Below are 23,444 nucleotides of genomic sequence, written 5' to 3'. Positions count from 1 at the left end.
CTTTTTTCACATGAGACTAGTTCTTACCAAATACCTTCCTCTTGGGACATCATAAGGCTTTGTCCCTTGCCTAAGCCTTGTAACTAAATATAGCATTCAAACTGGGTATAATATAAACTATAATAATAAAAATAAACTGTATATAAATATAAAAATAAAACCGCATATAAATATAAAAATAAAAACGTATATTTGTTGGGGTTTTGTGTGAAATTTAATTATACTGACCTTCAAATGTCACAAGATTTCCGCCAGAATCAGATTATCAAACAGCTTTTAGGTTTTTTGGTTGAGTTTTTTTACTATGTTACCAGAGAAGCAAGAAGTCTTACATAACAGATCTATTTCACCTTTTTGTGAAAACAAATTCAATATGCCACAGTAAAGAAATCACAGAGGTAGAAAAATAATACAAATACTAACATGGCAGAGTTAGATCTTGGGTAAGATGTCTTGCAAGTCCTTACTCAGCCACCCCAGGCAGTTTTGTTATGATTGATAGGACTGTCAGACCTGAGGATAAAGATCAGAGCAACATCACTAGGCATTAATGAAAGACAGAATGTTATTTCATCAGAGCACAGGCATTTCTAGAGTCCATCAACTTTATAGGGGAAACCACAGGTGATTCCTTACAGTTCACAACGTGAAGTAGGAAACTCAGCTTCACTGTGTAAGTTTCAAGTGAGGGCAGATTTTTGAAAGCCAGGAGAATGATTTTCACATGAAACAATCACTTCTCACATGCAACAATCCCCAGATGATCCACTGCATTATTTTATGTAGTGTAAACTGGCCTGACCCTTTTGGTTAGCTCTCCTAAAACCAGCAAATTGTAACATTTCTCTGTGCCTTTCGTTAATGATGTGCAACAGGATCAGAATCAGAAAGAAACACAGGCAGGAGTCAGAACAACAGACGGGGCCTGTAGTGTTCTGAATGCCTTTGCAGCTCTGTAAAAGCTTTCTTTAAATAGATATTACATACCAGTTGATATGTTTCCTTCTTTGTTTTTTTGGTGTGTATTTGTTGTTTTGATTTTGGTGGGTTTTCTGTGTTTGTCTTGTTTTGTTTGATTTTGATTGGGGTTTCCTTGGGGTTGTTTTGTTTGGGGTTTTTTTGGTGGGTTGGTTGGGTTGTTTTGTTTAAATACAAAATTGTCCATAATGATTGTAGTAACTGGGACTCGCGTTGACTTAGAAAGTCCAAGGGAAATAGACAAAAATCTAATCAATTTTTTATATAATATCTGTCATATCTTCTGCACTGAAATGATTTACAGCAAACACAGGCTTTGGATTTCTTCAGAAAATGTCCTAAGTTTTTAGAGAAAAAGTGGGATAAAGGAACAGGAAGGAAGGAAACAGGCACTATAGGAGAATGAACTATATACTACCCTAGCCCATATGGAGAAAGAAACTCATGTTGTTCTGAAAGAAATTATCAACTGCGCAACAATTCAGCCTGGATTCTCTTTGGATTCTCTACCTCTGCAGCACTCCCTGCTGTCAGATGGCAGGAGTCCTAGAGTGCAGAGAAGGATACTCTTCATACATGAAGTTCTTTTATTCCATGCTGCAGATGTCGTGAATTTTTGCTCTTCAAACCAGAAAAACAGAACAATGGGATTTAACAAAACAATTTTCAAGACTAAGTCTTGAAAGAACTTTCCTCATCATAAAAGAGTTGGTAAGGGGTGTAAGATTAGTTCTGCATGTTGATCCCTCCAAAGGTCTCCTTTAGAAGACTGAACATTTTTCTTCTCTGTTTTTAATGAGGAAAGCTAGCAAATTAACCAATAATTCATGACAAAAATACATTAAATAGATCTCAGCCTCAATGAAAGCAAAACTCTCAAAAAGTAGATAATATAGAAGTACTGAATCAAAGATAAAAAAACAAGTGGGAAAAAAAAGGGAAAGAAAACTTTCAAGTTAAAACTGAAATTACCATAGCACAGATGCATTTCTATCTATCTGAGTGTTTAACATGCATTTTGTGTCTGAGAAAAAAAAAGGCTAGCTATCAGAAGAGCCTTGGTAGTCTCAAGAGTCACACAAAGAGTAACTATACCACAGTAAATTATTCAAAGATCAAAATCCATACATGACTATGTCAAATCTTAAAACAAATTAAAGGTTATGTTCACAAAGCAGAAGGAGGCAATAAAATGATTCTCCTGCTTATAAGTCAAATATGCCTTTTGCAGTTTCTACTGCATAACATGTAATGCAAAACATACACTTTAGCATTACCCACCTTAGGATGCTCAATAGGATCTCACCTGCTGACTTGCCATGTACAAATCACAGGTCTTCAGAAAAACTGCAGGTATAAGACACAAATCATTAAAAACATCAGTTTAGAGTTTACATCTCTGCTTGAAATACTTGATAGAAAAAGAAACAAGCAACAAAAAGATCAAAAAATAAAAACCTGAACTAATCTGCTTTAAAGTTAGGGGGAAAAAAATATGTTTTAACACTTTGCTTTGCCTTCAAGAGACTGCAATGCTACTGTCACACACTGTCAAGGTGAAATGGTCCTTCGGCAAAGTAAATCATCAGTAAATACAAGAAGCTTCTGAAAATTGTTTTGTCCTTCCCTCTTCCCGTCTTCTGCTGGAGAAGAAAGAATAAGAGAGCAGAAGTACTTTAGCCCAGTTAAAGAATTCTGTGTGCAACTAGAGTAATAATCTCCATGTTTCTGCTCTAGTCAATACACTCATCATATGCTATTTTCTCTCATTTTGGTTTTTGTGTTTCAGAAACCATTCCTCCCTAGCCTTTTGCCATGAGCCAGACAGGAGTGACTCATACGTTCTGGGATTTAAAAGGCACATTCTGTAAGCTCAGTTAGTGAGTCTTACCTGCCAAAAATAAAGCTCCCCTAAGTTTCTTCAGAGATTTACCCAGTCTCCCTTAATACCCTTCAAGCACAGAATTGGGATTTGCAAGTGTTTTATCTTTCTTTTGTTTGAAAAATTTATTGTTTTGAACTTCTTGAACTTCTGAACTTATGTCAAAGTGAAACAGCTGTGTTGGGCCTGACACCAACTCTACAGAAGGAGGAAAACTAGGAAGAGGTCAATGTCATAGCTAAAAATGGCACTCAGATGTGAAGAAATAAATTCATAGTTGTTCACTTTTACTGACACTGGGAGGGAAGTATGTTTTAAGGCCTTGAATACTATGGTCCCTGTACAGTTTCCATAACTAGAGAATTAGGTAATTGCTCCTTACTGCTCGCTCAGAAAAAAAAGACATCAGGATTTCCCTTAATGCAACATCAAGAAAGAGAAAACATTGGGCCTGTCCCAGGATTTTTAATTTCCTCTGTCCTGAGCCTTCAAACTCCTCTAAAAATGAACAGAAATCTTTTTTGTTATGCACTGTTGTGTAGCTCTCAAAAATGTGTCAGCTGAGATAGCTGGAATATAATCTCTTCTGGGCACATTGAGTTTTATCCCATGTAAGTCGGCACCCACTTCAGAGTATGCAAATGGCTTGTGTGAGAGAAGAAACATGTAAGCTTGAGTACAATCTAAAGGGGACCACAAAAGTTGTTACTTGGCAAAGGAGCACAGAAAGGAAAGCCTTTTATAGGATCAAAATGAATAAATGTTTGCAGTGAGGAAAAAGGTAAAGTAGTCAAAGCTCCACTTTAGGACAATATTACCACATGTTTATATTTCAGCCAATTTGCTTAAAGTCATGTGAAGTCTTATCCACTTTCTTCTGGGGAGGAAATTCTATCATGAGCTGAATGATTGCAACATCATTAAAATTATTAAGATTGTCATCATACACCATGACTTATGTGGAGGATTCTTGCTAACACTTATATATGCATATATTCTTATTAAGGAGAAATATGTTCTTGTACTAGTTCAGGGGAAGAAGTGCAAAGAAATATTATATATAAGAATAGCACTTGGAATTTTTAGGATTGAGTCAGTGTAAATTTATTTCTCTTGCTCTCCTGAGATCCTTTTCCCTTCAAAGCTGACCTGAATACTAAGTTCAGCAACTGGAAAAGTTCAGGAACTGTAGGTGTTCCCTTAATTAAACTCTGGTGAGTACTCACAGCTCACTGCACAAGCAGTTATTTAATCACTTATTTTTCTATTTATTTTTTTCAAGTAACCATTATTTTAGGAACTTCCAAAGATCACTTTCTCCCAGAAAAGTTGCTTCTGTGCAGTGGTTTGTGCAAAGATGCTGCCATACAGAAATTAGCAAATGATAATACTTTACTCTTTTCGCTTAGCATCCTCTGGAAATCCAGAAATGGAAGAGGTGCCAGCAGAGGAGAACACTGGCACTACTCTCAGTGGCAATCTCATTGCTTTGGATACCACATGGGAAGATGCTACTCTTGAATCATATCTTTTGTGTATGAGAAGTATTGAGTCATGTCCATCCCATTTTTCCAATCTCTCACAGGCAGCTTTACAAAGGGAGCAGGGAAGTTGCCTATCTGTAGGTAGAGAAAAAGCCCACTGAACTGGCACATAAGCCCATGCTGGGGCTCAGCATTACTGCATAAATGCTGAATCACTTCACTTCAAAGTCTGAGCACACTGGGCCTCATTTCAGTGAGAAAGACAACATTTTTTGGTACCCATTTACATTAATTTGGAACAGGTATTTGTGATTTTCCTTGTAAGTTCAGGCATTGCCATGCATCATCTTTTAAGTCTCAGGATGAATCCAGCTGACCTCATTACCACTTGGCTGCAAACCTGACATAGCAAAATACATAAACTGTCTTTGCTCAGATTTCGATTTGATGTCGAATCATGTCTTGGCATTTCTGAGTTTAAAAGTGTATGTCAAGTATGTAATAATAGTATAAAATCTAACTATAAGTTAACATTTTGACAAGGCCTTCAGTGTGAGAACTAATGCAGTTAAATTGAGTATGCTAACAAAAGCCAAGAGAACAAAAAAAACAGCAAAGAAAAGGCAGTCTTATAGAGATTCTTCATTCTGTTGCAAGATAAAGGAAATTAGGGCTTTGGATTTGAGGTGGTAGTTCAAAGTACATTTTTTACATGCTATTGCAAAACTCACAAATATTCCTGGGCTTTTACATAGCATTTCAAGAAATATTTATGAAATGTCAAGTATATTCACATTAAAAATGTCACAGGACTTCTGAGAACCAATGATACTCCGTATTATTGTATTATAGCCTGCTTTTTTTTGGCCAGCATTTAAACATTCTTAGGCCATGTCTATTCATGGTAGAAAACAAGCATGATCTTAAATTTTGAGTGATGCAAGGTGTCACAATGGAAATTAAGGACAATGCTTTGTCTTTGATCATTAACCCTCCTGAGAACATCATGCAATTCTCTGAAAAGAAGAGCAGAGCCAATACCTTTTTCAGATGTACTGTAAAACATATTTAAGCTTAGATTTTCATGTCAGCTGCTTTGGAAGTCCCATTATACAGAACGTTCCAATAATTCCATTTTCCTGTTCCACCTGCTAACACAGCTGTACCTCATTCTCTCAGCTACAGGACATAGGATGCCATCACATTGGACTACAGCATCTTAGCATCACATCAAAGAAATCATCTAAGACAAAAAAAAAAACCCAAAAGTGTGATTTCTTTCACCTCCTTACCCTGTGTGGAATCCTTACTGAAATGACATTTTCCAGACATGTGGTATATCTCAAGGCCTGTAAATTTATGGCAGTGTTTCCCAACAATTTTATTATCCACTAATACTTCAAAATATTGCTAAATTATGTCAGTTTCTTCATCAAAGATAATTCACCCATATGATTATAACACACTCCGTGGAAAAGAAGGCTTTTTGATAGCATGTGTTTTATGCCTATTTAAGATAGCATATTCCCAAGATTACCTGGCATGTATATGAAAATTTTCCATAACTGATTCGATTTTAAGCATACCTTCCCACAGATATTTGCTGACTACTCTTACTTTCACCACAGACTTTAAAAATAATCCTTAGTTTTATATTATGTTCTTAAGCTTGCACTCTTTTTTCTTCCTTGTTAAATTTTTCTGTACGTTTTCCTCACTAGTAGCATTGCTGGCACTAACTGTCATCAATTTCCTTATCCTTAGTGCCTTGCCATGCCTATTGCTAATACTTCAACTAGTATGGCTTGATAAGAAAATACTGTTAGCAAACAATATAGCACTGCAGAAGGATGCCACAGACATTAAAATTACAACTTGCAAACAAATCCACAAGACAAGTATTCCTGCCTTTTTTCTGTTTCTTCCTGGTATTTTAGGAAAAGAAAAGTGGCAGGAATAGTAGCACAAATAGTGTTTTAACCACATATTAGACTAGCCACAATCTGAAATTCCTATTTGTTATCATGGTTATTTACATTACAGTCTGCTAACAGAATAGAAACAAAAAACTGTGAGTTAAGTGTCCACTACGTAACCCAGCTCAGATACTTGTAACTCTCTCCTCTCATTTGGTTTACAGTCCACATCTCAATCTCCCAAAGGTAATAAGCTGATTTTTTTGGTTTGTTTTTTTTTTTTCTGACTGAGGAGTGCTGTGATCAGATCGTTATTGCCCAATAACAGTCAATGAAAATGGTGAAATTTATAAAGCCTTCAGGTATGAATTTAAGCAATTAGCATTATATTAGCAGCCTACAAATGTGATTTGAAAAGAATCCCCAAAGATATTCTCTGCTATCAAAAGCCATTTCTTTACTCTTTCTTTTAGTTGTCTGTAATAACCTAACCAAAAAGAGGGGATTTAATGTCTCAGTCCCAAAAGGATAAGTTAGGACACTCTATTCCTAAAATAAGGCAAAATAAAAGCACAGTGACAACACTTATACAACCTTCAGAAATGGAAAATTAGCTCTCATCATTGTGGTGATGACAGCTTATATTTGAAGTACTCCCAAGACAATTCCTTTTTATCCTTATTCTCAGCTAATCACAGGGAAAAGTTCCTGGGTATTCACCTTAAAATTCTGCAGTAACTCCAAAACAGTAAACCTTCATTTTAGAAGGACACAAGAAATATTTTTTCCTTTCCATAGAAAAAGTTGAGTTACTGGTGGAAAACCACTGAAAGCACATATACTTTTCCCCAAAAATTATAGTACTTTAGCTGAAAATTGCTACCATTAACAACTCCTGCTCCTTTCTCTGGACAGGCCCTTGTGGTATCTGCTGCTGCTGCTCAGTGTTTCTGCCCTTTTGGTTAGGAAAGTGACACACCAGAAACAGTGAAGTTTTGGCCTTAGACAAGGGTACACTGAGGAACAGCTGACCTCTGTTACACAGATGCCCACATGACTGCATGAGGGTCTAGCTCTGGGCTTTTTTTTTTTTTTCTCTTTAAGAAAGAAAAATGAAGTTATTTACAGAGCTGTAGTGCAAAAAAACCCAAAAAAACCAACAACAACAAAAAAAAAAAAAAAACAAAAACCAACCAAAAAACCCCAAAAAACCACAAACAAACCCCCAAATAAAAAATAACATAAAATAAATAAATAGAGCTTTTTTTCCCCTAATCCAATACCTCCCAGCATCACTGTGGTCTTCTCCACTGGACTGCAAGGGAATCCCTACTCTAGTGCCAGGAGCCCCTCCACTGCCTCCTCCTATTTTAACCTTGGTGTCTGCAGGGTTTTTTTTTTCATATATTCTCATTCCTTTCTTAAAGACGCTGTGCAGCATGTTCTTACCCTCTCTCAAATATGTCATCACAGAGGCACTGCCCCCAGTGTGCCACTGTGTCCAGTGGCACGTCCATTCTGGAGCCATTTCAAGCTGCCATTGGCCTCTACAGGGGCAGCTCCTGGTGTCTTACAGGACCTGCCCCTATTATTACCCCACCACATCCCAAAAAGACCCTTTCAATGTAAACCAAATATTACATCTCTGAATTTATTTAAAAAAACTCTTACCCCATTCTACATGCTGGCTATGGATTCACACAAAATCATGTGCAGAAAAGGTGCCAAAAGCCATCAAATGAGCACAGAATATCACATGTGGGAATGGAGGGGCTACCAGAACCCAAATATTTGCAGAAATACCTTTGTGTCTTCCTGAGAGCTCTAAGACAAAAAACTCACAGAAAAAAAAATATCATCTTACTCCTGAATTTTGTTCCATTGGCAGGTACTCCTTGAGTAAATACATAATGTTCTGCTTACCATTTTTATTCCTACCCAACATGATTTGCTTAAAATCTTTCCCATTATATACTTACGTATCTGTCATTTCTTTGTTTTTCTGCTCCTTTGCCAGTTGTCAGTGTTATATTAAGCCGATGGTGTGGAAATTTCTGGATAATTAGCTTTGGGCAACATCACATTTGCTGCTGAGTGATGATGGACATGTAAAGAGGCTTCAAAAACAGAAGGAAGAAACACAGAGATAGTCAGGGTGTCTGCAATGGAGAGATTTGGACTGCTCTCCTTGAGGCAAGGGAAGCTGGGCTGCAAGCTGGGAAACTTTCCGATTCAAAAATGGCAAAAAGGAGCTGGTGGGTCTGGACTGCTTGTATCCAGGTTTTCTCCCACAGAGAGGCTTGGATGCATTGGATGGGACTGGGTTCTTGGTTAGCTTTTATGTACACTCACTTAAAACCCATGTTATGCAGCAAAGTGAACAGCCTTCCAAGGAGGACTTTGTTAGCATCCCCCTTGTCCCCAAAACAGCATACTATAAATTCTCACAAGCATCCCACACAGCCATTAGATTGGGACACAGTGTGGTTTATAACTAGAGCTGTATATTTAAGAGAGGTTTATATGAGCATGTATAAATTGCTTATGTGTAAGACTTGTGCTGCTGTATCATTCTATTAAACTTTGGAATTTTGTTCTTGATATTCTATAAAATAACTGTGAATAGAATTCGTCCAATACAAATTTCCTTGTCAATTTTGACAGTAACCATAAGTAGATTGAAATATTTGGTATAGCTTTGGAATCTCCCTACTAAAAATGAAAAATATTAAATATACTTTTCAGTAAGAAGTGGATGAATGTTAATAATTTGCTGTCGTTTGAAAGATCTGTTGAAAATAAATAGAATATTTGAGATAAATGTCAATCCAGGTAACTGCCTATTTTTACTCTTCTGCTATTTCCCTAAAGTCAGTTGTATAGCAGTACTATCTTTGTTTCTCAGTTTCTGCATTCCTGCTGCTTTATCTTCATCTATAATCATGAAATCTCCCTTTGTAGCAAGAAAACACATTGTGAAAAATGTAAGGCAATGGTTTAAAGGAAAGGACAAAAGAAATACTTTAAAAAAGAGCTGTTTTTAACAGAAAAAGAAAAGAGTTGTTAATAACATAGCTGAAAGACAAAAATCTCAGGAGAGTATTCAGACACAGTTCAAAACCTTCAAAAAGCAAATTATTCCACTGTGACTGAATGACTTCTATTGATCTAATCTGGGTTTACCTCATAATGATGGAGATGGGTACAGATTTCACTGTTTGCAAGAAATAAAATTGGTCTTCAGTTTCTGCAGGAGGATTTTGCACTAGAAGGAAAAAATCTTTTGTCTGTATCCTAGGAAAGGAACATACTTTCTAACATTTTGATTTCTTTTTCACTGTGTCTTTAATAATTTGCACTTTAACATTTTGAACCTGTATCTCTTGTTCGCCCATGACCTGCCCAGTGCTTCTGTGATTGACCTCCTTATCGCTCCAAATTCAGGTCTTCTACAGACTTTTAAAGACCAAAAGAGAAAGAAAACAGCAGAGCACTGCAGGGTCGGGGGCAGCATTCCAGAGGTCAGTAGAATTTCTCACATCTATAGCCTGGCATCGTTGAAAACTCTAGGGAGTGTTTTAGCAGTAATATGAATATTAATTTACAGCCAAAAAGATCACCTCCTTGACATCCTTTTGTAAACTCAGGTGAAAGAAATTTCAGTGCCTACAGAGACAAGTGTTTCTGTGAGACCACAGTGGTAACTGCAAAATGGTTTCAGTACTGCCATGAGGCCCCTTCACATAGCTGCTTTGGAATCCACCTTTGAGCAGGGGCACACCAAGCCTGGTCCAGGTTTAACACTGCTTAGAGGAAATCTCTCTGTTTACCACATGAACTCTCTCTCTCAAAATGTCTTTGTAAGAGGTACTGAGAGCAGGTTGGAGAATACTGGAAAGGAAGTAAAATTACAAAAGCAAGCTTTAATAGGGCCTGCTAAATATGTTTAATGTACAGACATAGAAGTTTCAGATAATTCATCATCCAAAATTAATGCATAAACTGTTCTGCTTAAGACCCTCTTTTGGCTGAGCACTCCAATGAATTGGGAGTGCTGGTTCATACTAGGTAACAGCAGCTCTTATGCTTCCTCCTCAACCCTTCCTGGGTTTAACAGGCACAGACTCTTTACTTAAACTAGGACTGGTGTCAGAGTGTAAAACATACAGGTGAGCCCTACCTTGCAATTTCATTGTGGTTCCTTAGGAGTTCATTCTTGTTCTTGATCTGACAGCTCCTGTCAGTAAGGACAAGGATGGCAGTTTTCCCAGAGATTTGACATGATGAAGATCAGCTCACCAGAGGCATACAGATTTTAGTCTTCCATTGGAAATACAGTCAATCACTTAAAGTACACCCAACAGTCAAAAGACCTTTTTTTGTGCATTAAAATACACTGTGAAAACCAGCATTTTTAAAAGTAGTAAAAAAGAAACATGCCTTCACCCCAGTAATTGAGCATGCCAACTTTAAAAGTGTCACAAAAAACCAGAGTGAGATCTTCAACGTAGTATATGATTCAGATACCAAAAATTATCACTTTTGTCTTTCTCTATTTGCTAGTCCATTATGAGAATGTAAAATAACTAACTCCATGATATGACATCTTTCTTGTGGATTCCACCCCCCCCCCCGCATTTCTGGTATACCTACCTTCTCATACATATCTATAGGATCAAGAGTTTCCTATCTCATTATGTATGTAATTCAGTGAGAAAACTTGACTTCTCTTTCAGTATTTTTCTTCATTAATCAGAGCAGAAAACAGAAGACCCTTAGGCAGGCAGAAAATCAAATTACTTTTGGAGGGTTTCAGAAAGTAACTTCTCAGAGTATAATCCTCTACAAAAAGGCTTTATAGCAGTATCTCTGTATAAAAGCAAACTGAAAGTTCACAAAAACCCCAAGCCAAAACAAAAAGAAATCCCTAACGAAACCTTGAGTTTACTGAATAAAATTTTGCTGTTGAAGGATGCTTCGATAAATTGAATGAGAAAGTGGTATCTTCCTTTTCAATTCCAGGACCACTAGATCTACCTCTGTGTATACAGTAAATATTTGATTATCAGCACTAAAATATTTTATGTAAAGGTTAACAATGAATCTATAAAAAATTCCTGAATAAACTTCACAAGTTTGGTAATTTTTCAAGGTCAGTCCTTCCCTTGGTTAGCATCTTGTCTCATTTGCTGCTGGCTTTCCATTGTTCACATGTTTTTAAAAATTTTTCTCTCAAGTTGTCTTCCTCAACTACATTTAAAAAATTATCAGGAAAACACGAATCTGTGCTTGTTCACCTTATCACAAACATCTGCCTCTGTAGCCCCAGACAGCTCATAGCTATGAAGGTCATGGTCTTGTCAGACAAAAGACAGTTTGAAAAGCAGTAAAAGAATAAGTACTTCAGAACAACCTAATGGTCTTTATGTGAAAGATGGATATGCATAATTCTTAATAGGAAAAAATAGATCCTTTTAAATATTCTTGTAGAAGTTCTAAACTGTATCCCCACAATAATATTGATGTTATTTAGGTCTTTTAGATCTTGGCTAAGGTAAATTACTGTCTGCCCTTATGAACTTGTGGATCTTGGACTTTATCCCTGATAACTCTGGCTCACTTTGCTACAGAGGATAAGGCATATGGTTTTGCTATTTCTACTGATCAAACAGAAACTGAGGCAATTCAGAATGACTAGTAACCTTTGCCTTTTTAACTCTATAGCTTTTCTATTCTGTACCTCTGACAAGTGAAGATCTGACCATTGCTTCAAAGAGAAAACATCTTTTCAGATGCATTTACTGCAAGGAAGGTACAGCATTCCCCTGAAAAATTGAATTTAATCTCTTATAATCTTTTAAGAAAAGCTCTTTTCACTGAATTTTTATTTTATTTTTGGTACAGAGGTTAAAAAAGTCACAATTACTATGCAGCTAATAATTAGCTCCTATTTCCTTTCCATGATAGCAGTCATCTGCTGTTTTCAAGGCTCTCATTTGCCACATAGCTTTAAAGGTACATGTCTAAGAAACTTTCCCATGAGAATTGGAGTTTTGAAAGCAAATAAACTGTTAAAAAAAGCAACACTCATCAAAAGCTTATAGGTTTGGTTTTTTTTCCCCAAGCAAAATCTTGCTCTGCTTCCCAGCATATCTCACACTACCTGACAGAAACCTTTCCACTATGAGGTATCTAGTCCCACTTGGAGTATAACAGAGCACCAGGAGAAGAGGAAGGAGTTTACTAAAAGTACATAAATCACAAACTAAATCACAAACTGCTTTAGGCTTCAGCAGATAGGTTTAATTATTTCTTTGCTGTTTATTTGAAAACTTAAACACTTTATTCAGACTGAAAGACTGACATGGATTTTCGCCATTATACTTCTGTCTTCAGTCAGAACAATCACAATTGGGAGCTCGAGCATCCCACTTTCAAACAGCCATTGTGTGATGGTTAAATAGGGTTCAGCTTGTAGCAATAATATCATTTATTGACTGTGATCTAGGCAATCTGCTCAGTTGTTATAGTTCTGGAAAAATATTTGTTGTGGGCATCACACAACAACTGGGATAGTGTCAGAAACTCCTAATCAGTAACTAGGGTTAGTAACTAGTTAGTACAGCAGCAGCATAAAATAACACCACTGATGATATGTTATTTTACACTGAGTGGAAGTGTTGACAGGGTAAAACAGACACAGAACATTTTGAATTAATGCTCATTTCTTGAGATAGCAATTATGGTCAAAAGGATTAAAAGCCTACTCAGTGTCCCACTAGGTAACAATACAAACCACTCTGTAATGAGGAGCATCCAATTATACAGTTGGTCCTCAGTACATTCAGCGTGCCTGTAATTCACTTTTTGCAGGGATAAGAACACATTTGAAACAAAATTGCTCTAATGCAAGGATGCAGATTTCCTAAGGACATTGAGAAGTACCATTGTGTTTTCTAATATGATTTAGTCAACAAAAGTAACAGTGAAAGCTTTAATTAATTCACAACTACAAAGCTAATTGCCCCCATGAATGTTGCAGTCAAACTACTTCTTTTTCTGGTGCCAAGCACAGGGTTGGAAGAGTAGTCTCATATTTACAAATTTTCATCTTAACTTGTCAGGCGACCATTACTTGTCCTTTCATTCCAGATAAACCTCCAAAATTTTCAGCATATTTTTCCATTCCAAATTTTTTCATGCATAAATTGATCTGAATTCTGGTCTCTGTCTTTTTGTTGTTGCTGCTGTTGTCATTTTCACTTTTTTTTCCTCCCAGAAGTACTTGGCTCGTGGCTTGAAACCCTAGAGTCTATAAATGGCCTTGAAAAACAAGCTTCAGTGAACTGCTTTGGCTTTTTCTATGTAGTGTGACAGGTCACTTAAATTATGGAGCATTAGCTAGTCTTCCTCACTAGATGATTAAAGCTTTTTAGGTAACTACAAAGAATGAATCATAGAGAGAGATGAATATCCATGGAGTTTGTGAAAAGATAAGCCTGTTTCCACTGTTGGAAGCAAAGGCCTATTTATTTGCACGGCAGCTCACAGTGAGAGCAAGGGTGACCTTCTGTTCCCTGAGTGATGTTAAATAACCTCATTTACTGCTAACTCATGCAGGTGGGAATTTCAGCTTTCCTACGCTGCTAACTTTTCACCAATTGTCTGCACTTCCCTCTCAATTTGTCCTGCTTTTTACATTGGGTCAAAATACATCTAACTCCACAACTCTCCCTATTTGAGAAGTTGCATGAGTCTTGAGAATAGGGAGTCTAGGTCCAGCTACAGGCTTTACAGATTATTGACACCAAAAGGACACATAACTTTGTAGCATATTGTCATGGTTTGACATTGGGACAATGCCAGTGCCCCCATGAGAATACCCTCTCCCTGGTTTCTGCTATGAGATGTGACCAGGAATAAGCAAAGCAGGCTCCCACTTAGGAAAAAAAAAAGTTTATTAACTAAACTACAAGGGAAAGGGAAAAAAAAAGAAACACACAAGGAAAATGAAAACTTCACAAATACATCTCCTCCTCCTCCCCACCAAATTCCCAATACAATACATCCCCTAAATCATCGACTCTCAGTCCAGCACCACCCTTCAGAATACTCAATCCTCAGTTCATCAAGAGGAGAAGGAGTCCTCCTTGTGCCAATGGTGACCTCTTCCTTTCATGTCCAGCGCTCTCACCACTGAACACGGACCAGAGCTGCTTCTAGGGTCGACTTTTAAGGATGCTTCATCCCACTCCAAAAAGGCACAGTCTCAACTTTGGGACATCTGTCCCCCCCATATTTCACCCCCTGGGGCCGAGGGGTACCCACACTGAACCCTCTTGGTCCTGAGGCATTGCCTCCCCCTAGAATGCAGTCCCTGTATCACAAGGAACATGGTTCTGTCCATGGCTACACAAAAAGAGCAAAAGCTACTCCATCATCTCTTCCACCTGAGTTCTTCTCTATTTCTCTCGTGGCCCATTTCCTCTTATCTATATCTCTCTTCTCATTCAACTCCAGGAGGATTAGCATTTGTAAGGTTTCCATCACCAAGAAAAGGGTTAAAAATCTGAGGCTCTGTCTGTCCAGAACTCCCACGGCTGCCCAGCCGGGCACCTTCTCGCACCCCCCCTTCTCCTTCTCGCAGGCCAAGCACAGGCACAGGCTCTCTCTCTGTCTCTCCTGGGGAGGGGGTGGCTGCCCAATGCCTCTCAGTGCTCCTCCTCCACCCTTCCATCCTGCAGGGGCCTTCACCTCCCTTCTGTCCAGGCCCCGGCCTACCTCACCCGGCCACATGGCTGCCCCTGGGCCTACCTCACCCGGCCCCATGGCTGCCCCTGGCCCTACCTCACCCGGCCCCATGGCTGCCCCTGGGCCTACCTCACCCGGCCCCATGGCTGCCCCTGGGCCTACCTCACCCGGCCCCATGGCTGCCCCTGCCCCGCCCAGCCCGCAGCCGGGCAGGGGAGCTCTGAGCCTTTCCCTGACCAGAACCCAAGAGAGCCTCCCAGGGGAGAGCCCTGCTTTAACCCTGTGTTCTCAGAGGCTGATCCAATGTCCCAATGGACACATTAGGTGCCAATATTAAAATCTGAACATCCATTGGCCTGACCACAGCATCCCAGAAAACATATTTCCTGTTAAACCACCACACATATAAACCGAGTATGTTATTTTCTAGAATACTGAAGTACAGTATTAAATGTATAGAAATTCCTGTTGTCTGAAAACCAGCTACTGGTTCTACTTTTTTCGAATACTGACCTAATAAAAATTCCAAAGAAAATTCACATGGATCTCATAGTTTAAGGTTACACAAGCCTTTGTTGGAATATTAGGTAGAAAATTTATATAAATATTAAATTTCTATTCTTTATATCTTCTACTGCATTTATAATAATTGAGCATTACTTGCAATTATTTATACCTTAACTATGCAGAAGGATTTTTTGCAAAGAAGCCAGTTCATGAAGGAAACACATGAAGAAAACATGTTTTCTCTGGCAAAATGGGATCATTTAGCCTGAGGAACAGAACAGAGATCATTAGAGTAGTCTCCTTATGTCTGATGGCTCTTATTTACTTTTGGCCCATTTACTCAATGTATATTGCTTCTCTCTTACAACCAGGGATTTCTATTTCCTCCTCTTCAATATGAGGTTACTGATGCATTTGAGACACCTGTTAACAGAGGCCACTTCATGACAGTGTTGTCTGAACCTCAAAACTGGCAGTAAATCCTGTTCTTTCCTTCTCAGAGACTTGGAAAAACCTCTAAAAACAGTGTTTGAACTTCCATTGTCCAGCTCCAGCAAACCCTGGCCTTGAAACCAACAAGTGTGACGGAGACGGAGATAAGGGCATTTAACCCTCCCCCAAGGCACTGTTCCCCACAGCCTCCCTGTCCAGCAGCACCCATTCCATGGAAGAAGAGCCCCTGCGTCACTGGACTCCCAGCCTCCAGATACACAGCAACACTGGACCCCAACCAGGAGCAAACATCTCAGTGCCCTAGTGCTTATGCACTTTTGCTCAGTAGCAATGAGGTACTTCTCTCCCATACAGAGTGCAGATCATCATTGAAAAACCAACCAGTTTTCCACCTACTTGCTTGCAGCAGGTGTTTCCCCTCCCCATCAGCTAATGTGGATTTCTGTGGAAACGGTCCATCAGGCTCAGTGTCACACCAGCAGAGAATCCCTCTGGACCCTCTGTTTGTGACTAGAGTTGAGGCAGATCCCCCTCCCCTGCCTTCAGCATCACCTTTCTGGGATAGTTCCTCTCATCTGTGGATGAGAACCTCCCAGGTGGAACTTGAGGCAAATGTGCTGGTACATTTTTCACCAAGCAAAATGACATTTATAACATAATGAGGATAAATTCCCAAACTGTCAAAATTTACTGAGAAAAGTGCTGTTACACTTCTTTAGGTGGGTGAAATGAATTCTAGCATCTGGGGAATATCCCAGTGAAAAGGAATGACAGTTTCTATTGTATTATATTTTAGAAAACTTGAGTTCCTCCTCCTGCCCCTCTCCAGGTGGTGGTCCTGCCCTCTGCTGATTCCTCTGCCTAGACCTAAATGCAGGCAGCTTTCACTTACTTTTCTTACAGCAGGATAGGGCTTTATAGTGAACTTCAGTATCAACTGGGAGAAATAAATAACTTGCCTTGACAAGCTAATATCAAATACACTGACAGGTGCAGCTTTAAAGACATAATTTGATGGGCAAGTACTGCGAATGACATTCTACCCTGCTTGCCTTTATTAATGCCTTACTTTAGACTCCTTGCTTGCACTGCTGCAGGACAATCTCTGCCTGATTTGATCTAATATTTTCATCTGTGAATAAGTAACTGATATTTTCTAGGACTTAAACTTGGCAAACATATATACATTGATATATATATATATATGTGTCAAATACACTTTTTTAACATCTAAAAACAGTTTTCATCATATTCTCCAATACATTTTGTGTAAAACTTTTGTACCAGATGATCTACTTTTCTTTGCTTAAAAAAAACTAACCAGCAATAATTCCAAACACAGAAAAGTATACCCACAGCAAAAGAAGACTAAGCATGTGGTTGAATACTGTCCCAACCAGTGCTTTTATGGAGCACAGACCACCATCCCAGGGATTCTAGGAAGCCTGAACAGTATAACAGCACGGTCTTTGTTCTGTCTTGCTAAGCACATGAAAAACGCCAAGGTCTTGCCTGTCTCCCATTACACAGGCTGCCTCCAAATAGTTGCTGAACAGAAGCCAGGCTTCAGGGTAAGACAGCATTATTGCCATCACATCCATGCTTTCATTGTGTTTGCTTTCATATTGTTTGATTAGTGGCTGCAGAAGAGAAAGAAATGAGAGAAATACAGCTCTTTTTGTACTCTAGAGCAGAGATGGAGGAAAGTCACTTGATCTTCTCATTTTATCTCTCTCATTCCTTATTATATCACCCCCAGTTCTCACATCTCAGGGAATTGCACCTCACCCATGAGCCAGCAATGTGCCCTTGTGGCCAAGAAGGCCAATGGTATCCTGGGGTACATCAGGAAAAGTACTGCCAGCAGGTCAAGGAAGGTGATCCTGCCCCTCTCCTCAGCCCTGGTGAAGTCATATTTGGATTGCTTTGTCCAGTTTTGGACTCCTCAGCTCAGAAGAGACATGGAGCTTCTGGAGCAGATCCAGCAGAGGGCTGCAGAGTTCATCAAGGGACTGGATCTTCTGTCTTATGAAGAGAGGCCAAGGGAGCTGAGCCAAATCAGTCTTGAGAAGAGATGACTGAGAGGGGACCTGATCAATGTCTAATAGTATCTAAAGGGAGGGTGCCAAGAAGATGAATCCAGGTTCTTTTTGGTGATACCAACCAATAGGACAAGAGGCAATGGGCAGAAACTGATGCACAGGAAGTTCTACCTGAATATGAGGAAAAACTTCTTTATTGCATGAGCAACTGCACACTGAACAAATTTTCAAGGGAGGTTGTGGAGTCTCCCTCCTGGAGAAGTTCAAGAGCTGTCTTGATACAATCCTGTGCCAGGTGCTGTAGGATGACCCTGTTTGAGGGAGGTTGGGCCAGATGACCCACTGTGGTCCCTTCCAACGTGACCCATTCTGAGAGATACCATGATTCATTCTGCAACTATTCCCATTAATATAAATTAAACATTTTAGAGAAATATTAAAGGAGGGAAAAAAGAAAAAGAACTGCAGCTGATAGATGTTAATATAGAAGGCACTGATATTTTATTAATAAACAGTGAGGTACAAGAATCATATGCAAGAGAATAGTTTTTCAAGGTTGGGAGAATGATGATTTGCACAATTTTGTTCCTCTGGCAGGTGATTGAGGATATAAACAGAAGATGTCCTCAAATAATCTTAAAAGCCTGGTTATGTAATAGTACCAATTATGGGGGGTTTTTTACAGAAAGCAAGGAATTAAGGCACAAAAGAACCACAGATGCAATATTCGCAAACTCATGCCCTTCCAAAAATGGACATTGGGGGCATCCTTTAGAGGGGAAAATGGGTAATATTCACAGAGAAGCTGCCAGCTATCATTGAAGCCACCCACAATCTGTCAACATGCTGCTAGCAATTTTTTCTTCAAACTAATTAACACCTTGGTCAAGATGTATTCGCTTTTGTCTCTTGACTTACCTGACTTTTTTTTTATGATTTAGGTCAGAAGTTTGAAGAAATTCTGCAGTGAAAAATTATATGTGCAGGATGATCACTATGTGGAACAGGACCATTCTGTCCAAAAAAAGGCATTATTTTTTCCCACAGCTGAATTTACTGAGGAAACAATGACAGCCACATGACTCTGAATCTTGTTTAGTTTCTCTATTTCAGTGCTGCCTTCTCACAACATTTTCAGATGAAACTGTTCATGCCTAAAATGTTGCAGCTACTATTGTTTCATCAGAGGGAGTGTAAAGTGAATTTCTGTATAAATATCATAGTTACTGAAGGCTGCTCATTCTAACATTGGTCCTTTTCTGACAAATACTATTCATACAGGATTTATGACTACTAGTTAGTATAATATCTCTGGGGTAAAGCATTGCAAGAGTCAAAGGCCTAATGCCCTCCCCCTGACTCTGGATGGATTTTCTTAAGAGAATCCACCAACTCCTCTTAGCTGTGTTTCAGGTCAGAAGACTAAAACTTACAGAGGGAGGGTTTGAAAATTCAGCTCTGATGGACAGCACATGTAACATCGTCCTGGGTCAGCTCCTTTAGAATATAAAACAAGAGAGCTGTCAGACCTAAATAATGTAGCAATCATATTAAGTCTTGTAGTTCTCCAGTTTTACAGATTTTAAAAAGGGTGTCGTTTAAACATTGTTTGAATACCAGCAATGCAAGGGGGAAGGGAATAAATTCCATCTATTTTTTGCTCATTGAGTAAGCAACAGTTCCTGCATTCTGCAGTGGGTAGAGAGAAGTCACTAAGAAGCAGATAAACCTCTCACTGTGTCAAGACAATTGCATATATCAACAAGTCTAAATAGCAAAATCAGAGTATAACCTGGATAAAGACAAGACTAAGAAAACCAGAAAGGTGACTCCTCAAACATCTGGAGTCTTCATGTGGATGTTCAGTCAGTTCACTTCAGTTCTCCACAGCCTGTGCCTCATTGCATGAAGTGGGAAAGCTGCAGCCATTCACCAGACTGGGGAAAACAAAGTATATTTCCCCAAAAGACTGCACTTCACAAGCTTCAGGAGGTACTGCTGAGGCTGTATTCCACACTTGCTTGACAGCGATATGGTCTCCAGCACTGCATCTATCAAACATTAATGAACTCATCTTCACAAACCTTTTGAAAGGCAGGGAAACATTATCTCCCTTTCACAGATTTCCCTTTACAGGAGAACTGAGCCACAGCAAGATGTGAGTGATTTGCCTAGAGGAAATCTGTAGCCAAGCCAGAAACTGAACCCAGACCTTTCAAATTTCAGAGCACCATTCTCATAGTATGCAGTTCCAGTCTGATATACTGGCAGTTTTTGGATTTGCAACAGATTTCCGTAGAATTATTTTTTCCCTTTTTTGATTGGATCCTGCCTGCATCAGAACAGTCTTTCCCTAGGTTCATAATGCTTCCTGGTTTCTATATAAATGAAGCAGTTGTAGCAGAGAAAAACATTTGGAATTTCACTCTTGCTTACAACTTTTGAGTCCAGTCGTTGTATGTCTAGTTTGGAGCCATTAGTCTGTCATTATCATTGCCATTATTTCTAACACAATGCCTAAATGTGAAATTCTGTTTTGACAAAATCTCTGCATCTCCTTTTATGACTCCTGAAATAAAAATAATTCCAATGGTGATATCATATGGTGTGTTGAGCACGGAAAACCTTGCCAATTGGAGTAAACTTTGATTTATAAGCTTTAGAGATGCAGTCTATATAACTTCAACCCTTTTAGTTTAGCATGCCAAATTATACTTTTTTTTTCCCCATTATACATTTTTTCCCCACAATTTGACCTGGATGCTCAGCCAAATAGCAAGTACAAGTAACATTGGTATATTTTTTGGTCATGCCCAGTCAGACATTTAAAGGATTCCTTGTCAGGCAGAGTAATCAGACTCCTCAGAAGCTGCCAGTGTCACCTTTCTATGAAACAGTCCTTCCACTTCTCAACAGAGACATCCAAATCACCACACCAAATAAAACAGATACTCACATTTGGTGTTTTATAATCCCCAGGACAGCAATGAGTTCTTTCTGTCTCAAAAAATTCCGTTCTTCATAATATTACGGTCACCATATGTGCATAAAAACCCAGGCTGGACAAACCACAGGGACAAGGGCTCAGTGTAGGTTCTTGGAGATATTTGTGGACCTGGTAGGAGTGAAAGAACACTGGTTATTGCTTTGCATGGTAACTTTTAAAATCAGAAAGGAAGGTGGTTACACTGATATGATCTAAAATTTAAGGATTCCTTTCTTAAAGATCAACGTTCAATGTGTTGACTAGAGCCATCTAAGATAATAGGGGAATACCAAATTTTGATCTAAGTTGGTCATACAGGTAAAAGAAGTGTATGAGTTATCAGCTGACTGTTACCCTGAAATTAGCCCATGGTAAACCAGAATACTTGAAAAAGAACAGCAAAATATGTAACAAAGGTCTTAAAAATGTACCTCTTTTAATAGAAAAGGCAGTAAGATTTCACATTTTCCTTTGATATTTAGGATGCAATAGTAAAGACATTCCTATAATTGCAACAGCACATACAAAACCCAAAGGCCATAATTCTAATTAATTAAATCACTCTGTCTGTACTTGCTGCTGCTGCTGCCTTTCAGTTACCACTGCTAAGTTATGTGCATTTCAAATGAATATTTCATTTTCTGAACTGCTTGTTGGCACAAGGTATGTAGTAGCTATTAGCATTATTACTGAATATGAGACAGTTAACAAGGTAGCAGCCTTAGCAAAACACAGCTTGATGGCAGAAAAAGGAAAAGAGACTTCAACAAAGAATTGCTGCCAAATGAGTGATGTTTCTAAATTCAATTTCATTTGAAAGATTAAAGGAAGAATGTAGTATAAAGTACTCAATGGATACCATTTGAAGCCATCTTAATATCATCTTACAATCAGTGATTAAAAGCTATATAATCAGGCTAAAAATCAAGAAAAAGATAAAAAGTAAAATCAATTAAAAAAGTAAATTCTGCCCTGCTACTCAGCTTCTGCTGTTGTTGATATTCTTCAGAAAAAAAGTAAAAACTTTTCCTTCCTTCCAGGAAAGAGGAAAGAATGGAAATGAGCCTATTTGCAAATTAGAAGTATGAATAAATAGGTAGAATCAGCACAGTCATTAGCTTAGAATTGACATAGATGGAGCAACCAGTTCCCTGAATCCTCTAATGCCAAACATACAGGGCTGACCACAATTAGTAAAGTTATTAATATAAAGTAATACTCAAATTCCTCAAATTATATATAGCTACAGCCTATACACCATCTATAACCATCTAAGTTCAAAGATCCTTTTTAGTGATGTATATTTCATCGTTTCATAAGCCTTAAAACTGATTCTAATATTTGATACATACATAGGGATATGATTTTCTTGAAGCTACAGCTCTTGGCTTGGTACAATACTGGGTTCAACAAGGGATTTTCATCACAGCAACATCCAGTAACGGCAAATCCAGTACATGTAATGGCATATTTTAAACTGCTCAAATTAATATATTGTGTGGCTGCTATAAATGATAAGCTAATATATCTGCATCCTTATCAGAGACAGTAGTCCAGGGTGAGGGACACAGTAACTATAGCTAGAATTTTGGAAAACCAAATGGCGCCTGACCTTGACTATCCAATCAGCCGGTCAAATTTTCTTTCAAGAAAATTTGAGCCTATTCTTAACAACAACTGTAATTATAAGGTTTTTTCAGTTTAACTGATTATCAATTTTTCAGAATTTGTAGATTTTTGTCGCAGACATCTTTTTCACTAAACATCCTTTCTTTAGGATTTTCCCTTCTGAGAAGCTGAGGCCTCAGAAAAAGAATGTAAACAATGGTTGTCTGCTGCTGTGGAATGCAACAGGTAGATTTTTGATTGGGCCATCTTGAATGCTTATAATTAATGGCCAATCAAGACCGAGCTATCTCGCACCGAGTCCAGGAGAGCTGCCTTTTGTTATCATTCTTTTCTATTCTATTCTTATCTAGCCTGCTGAGGAAACCTCTTATTCTATTTCTCCTTAGTATAGTTATAATGTAATATATGTATATCATAAAATAATAAATCAAGCCTTCTGAACATGGAGTCAACATTCTTGTCTCTTGCCTCATCCAAGAACCCCTGTGAACACTGTCACAGATTTTGACTCAGGAAAATCTGCCCTAATTTTTGCAATGTGTGTAGTCTAATGCTCACTTTGAAGTACACACCACGAAGAGATGTATACCTGAAAGAAATTTCAGTCACGTTTAAATGACATCAGATACAGTGAGCAGTACAGGAGCAAATGCTCCTGTTATTCTCAACACACTGTTAAGAAGCACTGACAATCTGCCTTGTTTACATATGGCATTTCTTTAATGTATTTTTCATTCTCTGGATTCACTGGCAGGAACTTGGGCTGAAGTTACCATATTTTGCATATATAAATGCTGGAAAAATTATTTTTATGAT

At 38.4% G+C, this 23,444-nt stretch overlaps 1 long non-coding RNA gene across 1 annotated transcript; it reads right to left on the bottom strand.

Annotated features, from left to right (window-relative positions):
* LOC139590065 (uncharacterized) lies at positions 1 to 21,117 on the bottom strand. Its single transcript, XR_011679221.1, has 3 exons — positions 20,970 to 21,117; positions 2,260 to 2,325; positions 1 to 513 (listed from the first exon to the last, which is right to left on the bottom strand). It is a non-coding gene; the product is annotated as an uncharacterized lncRNA (long non-coding RNA).
* Positions 21,118 to 23,444: the final 2,327 nt, after the last annotated feature.

This window comes from Agelaius tricolor, unplaced genomic scaffold, assembly GCF_023055355.1.
Source record: "Agelaius tricolor isolate 1412-34295 unplaced genomic scaffold, bAgeTri1.0.p SCAF_1, whole genome shotgun sequence".
NCBI classification, from domain to species: domain Eukaryota; kingdom Metazoa; phylum Chordata; class Aves; order Passeriformes; family Icteridae; genus Agelaius; species Agelaius tricolor.
The sequence above is the reverse complement of the archived record's forward strand: the minus strand, read 5'-3'. Positions and strand labels throughout refer to the sequence as shown.